Source organism: Misgurnus anguillicaudatus, chromosome 8 (assembly GCF_027580225.2).
Source record: "Misgurnus anguillicaudatus chromosome 8, ASM2758022v2, whole genome shotgun sequence".
NCBI lineage: Eukaryota > Metazoa > Chordata > Actinopteri > Cypriniformes > Cobitidae > Misgurnus > Misgurnus anguillicaudatus.
This window is the reverse complement of record NC_073344.2, coordinates 4,616,857-4,620,928: the sequence shown is the minus strand read 5'-3', so window position 1 is coordinate 4,620,928 and position 4,072 is coordinate 4,616,857. Positions and strand designations below refer to the sequence as shown.

General features: G+C 36.0%; 1 long non-coding RNA gene across 1 annotated transcript; it reads right to left on the bottom strand.

Moving 5' to 3' along the window:
• Window positions 1-1,134: 1,134 nt before the first annotated feature.
• LOC141365628 (uncharacterized) lies at window positions 1,135-2,764 on the bottom strand. Its single transcript, XR_012370703.1, has 2 exons — window positions 1,812-2,764; window positions 1,135-1,324 (listed from the first exon to the last, which is right to left on the bottom strand). It is a non-coding gene; the product is annotated as an uncharacterized lncRNA (long non-coding RNA).
• Window positions 2,765-4,072: the final 1,308 nt, after the last annotated feature.

Below are 4,072 nucleotides of genomic sequence, written 5' to 3'. Positions count from 1 at the left end.
TGCTATGTTTTGTCTTGCTGAAGCACTGTTATGTTATTCTATCCTCCATGCTAAAAGGCAATAAAGTGTGCATGAGCAAAGGTCTAGAATGAACTAAGGTATGAAAGACCATTTTAGACCTAAAAAGTCTCAGAGCATAGACAACAACCTCAAGGCTTTAGCATCATGTTACTGGCACTCTCACATGGAGCATTACATCACTGAGATGCCCAAAATGCTTGGCAGTCCTGTTTGGTGTGTGCTCAAAACAGCTTTTTTTTTAGACTGGTGTTATTTCTGTCAGTAGAGTAAGATGCTTTCTGTAAAATTCAGATGTGGTCGGTTTATTTTTTTCAAATAAATGGAATCTACTTCTCTTGCAAGAATTATAAAAGCTAATGAAGTTTTTTTTTGGCATTTAAATGGCTTGTTATTCATCTGCTGGAGTATGTTGAGATGAAAGGAATCATTATTCCAATTCTATAATTTATCCTTTAGTTGACACTTTTGTTCCAGAAGTTTACAGTACATTTATTATTTGCCAGGTAAATGGTAGTATTTCATAGACTGAACCTACTTTTAGTTAACATTTTATATCTTTAACCACTAGGCAAACCAAAACCACATTTATGTGCAGGGGCCTTAACTTTCTCAATGAGCCAAGGGCATGGTTTCACACACCGGCATATAATCTCAATAATGTTTTTTCTTTATAGAATGACACACTTTCTTAAAAACTAAATACACTCACCTAAAGGATTATTAGGAAAACCATACTATCACTGTAAAAAATAAATTGTTGGCTCAATGAATTATTTTTTAGTAACTAGTTCCACAGAAATTTTACGTTCACTCAATTTCTGTCTCCAAAGTGTTACCTGGATTGATGTTTTTTTAGTTGGCCCAAATTTGACTCAAATATAAAAAAGTATGTTGGCTCAATTAGCTTTATAGTTCATTCAACTAAAATGTTTTAATCAGTTGAATCTTTAAAAACTTACAGCAAAGACTCTGTCAATTAAAATTTAAGTATTCACTCAATGTTTTATGTGTTACTTCAATTAATATTTATTATTTGGGATTTTTTTAATAACATTTTTTAATTATTTATCAAATAATTTATGCTGGTGTTGTAAACAAAATAATTAACTTCAGTCACATAAAAACAAAAGCTTTTTATTCACTTATTCACTTATCATACAGACTGAACATACAGAATTAAGTCTTTAAATAGAGGGCATAAAACAGTCCAAAAAGCCTCCAAAGTCAGTCAGAACATCTCCAGGGCCATTTAGGAGACTTTCCTCAGCCAGTCCAAGCGGAGACTGTCTCGCTATGTGTCCCTCTGAGGAATATAAACACACAAACATACATAATAAATACATGTTTAATATAATAAAGCTTGACGGTGAAAGACTTTATTCCCTAAATAACGTTAATGTTAGGCCAAATTTCCCTCAGACATCACACATAATTAAACACTATTGGGCGGTTTTCTCGGACAGGGCTTTTCACTGACTAAAATAACTTACTGACATCTCTTAACATATGAGTGCTATTGTTTTGTCTCAAAATGCACGCCAGTATTGTATTATATAAGGTTTGTTTGTAAAAATGTCCCAATTATAATAAAGACCGAGTTCTAAACTCCGGTAAACCAACCCTATATCCAGGCTTTTTATCTTAACTAAAATAGCTCCACCTTACTTCGGTCACATAACATAACACACTTCTAATATATCTTTTCAAAAATATAATTACAAAAACGTCGAGTATTTGCGTCTTTGCCAATTAATATATTCTAAAATTAACATTTAATTACAAACACTTACCTGACGTGAACTTGAGGAAACGGCTGACTTGTGTCCTTCCTTGTGTGAAACAGTAAGTGATTCCAGCTGTTGCGTGCGGATTGATCTCAGATGAAATGACCTGTGATCCAGATCCTTCCGAGTTAAAACATTTTAAATTCAAAATACACAGACGCACGCCCATACATACATACATACATACACACACGCACGCACACGGGTACACACACGGGTATATTTAGAATTTTTAAGATTGTTATGATATTGGGACTATTTCTCCACTCGCACCTTCAGCTCTGAAGTTCAAATTCGCAGGCAGTACGCAGTCCGATTATAACGAATGTGAAAGATATGAAATATCATTCAACAGCGATATCATTTAAGTGCAATCCTAAAATATGATTTAAAACATACCGGTAAACCTTTTATTATTAAGTATAAGAAATTAAAATGAATTAAATCGCATGTTTAAACGCCACAGAGATATCAGAGCCAGCAGTCGATTTCTGATGGGCTTGCCGAGGCGAGGCTGCGCTGGGCGGGGTGTGAGCGCTTAAGTGTCTGTGATTTTCTGGAGCTCTTCTGGAGCTCATCTCCGTCCGAAAGTGTCCGAGCACATTTTTAAATAGACGCTATCTATATTAACCGACCGCATATTTAAACTTAAAGCACATACATTCACGCCTGAACAACTCTGAAAATTACATTTTGTTACCAAATAACAGTAATATTATGAGCATTTTGTTGTCAGGAAACATAGCTGTCATAAGTCCACATATTGACCAGATTTGTCTTAATTAGTTCAGTCAACACTAGCCATTCTGAATGTTGACTGAATTTGAAAATAACCATTCACTTAATGTTTTAAACACAGATTTATCTAGACTTAAAATAATATGTCTACTCAACTAAGCCCAAACAAGAAAATTGGTTTAACTTATATATTTTTGCCCTTCCAACATTTCATTAATTGGATTTTTGTTTGACCCCCTTTCGCCTTCAGAACTGCCTTAATTCTACGTGGCATTAATTCAACAAGGTGCGGAAAACATTCTGTAGAAAAGATAGGCCGTAGCATTTAATCAATGCCCAAATGGCACTTTGGGGCCTAAAGTGTGCCAAAAAAATCCCCCACACCATTACACCACCACCAGCAGCCTGCACAGTGGTGACAAGGCATGATGGATTCATGTTCTCATTCTGTTTATGCCAAATTCTGACTCTACCATCTGAATGTCTCAACAGAAATCGAGACTCATCAGACCAGGCAACATTTTTGTCTTCTACTGTCCAATTTTAGTGAGCTCGTGCAAATTGTAGCCTCTTTTTCCTAATTGTGGTGGAGATGAGTGGTACCCGGTGGGGTCTTCTGCTGTTGTAGCCTATCCGCCTCAAGGTTGTACGTGTTGTGGCTTCACAAATGCTTTGCTGCATACCTCGGTTGTAACGAGTGGATATTTCAGTCAAAGTTGCTGTTCTATCAGCTTGAATCAGTCGGCCCATTCTCCTCTGACCTCTAGCAACAACAAGGCATTTTCGCCCACAGGACTGCCGCATACTGGATGTTTTTCCCTTTTCACACCATTCTTTGTAAACGCTAGAAATGCTTGTACGTGAAAATCCCAGTAACTGAGCAGATTGTGAAATACTCAGACCGGTTCGTCTGGCACCAAAAAAATTTGCTTAAATCACCTTTCTTTCCCATTCTGACATTTAGTTTGGAGTTCAGGAGATTGTCTTGACCAGGCCACACCCCTAAAAGCATTAAAGCAACTGCCATGTGATTTGGTTGATTAGATAATTGCATTAATGAGAAATTGAACAGGTGTTCCTAATAATCCTTCAGGTGAGTGTATAATTGGAGTTGTTGGATGGGAGGTCTTTCTTAAGATCTTTGTTTTTGTGTAATATATCTTAAAAAATCCACAAGTTTCTTGCATGCAGTGCTGCAGTAGAAAATCCATTGTTTAGCTTTCTATTTGTACCACTTGATATGACCTGTTATTTTGAAAGATGAAGAAACATATTAACAGTGACTTAAATCAAAACTTTCTAAATGGTAAAGACTAGACTACGCATGAGATTGTGACATTGGTTTATGCAGTAGACAAGATAGAATATCCACCTCCCCCAGATGTTATGCTAGAATAAAATAGCCAGTTTTATTTTATGTCTAAATTTTGAAAAGCATACAGCTTTGAAATATGGATCCAATAAATTCTCAGAAATTCTCCAGAAGCTCTGGAATAATTATATGAGCTCTGTCTTTCTCCTTTTGCATC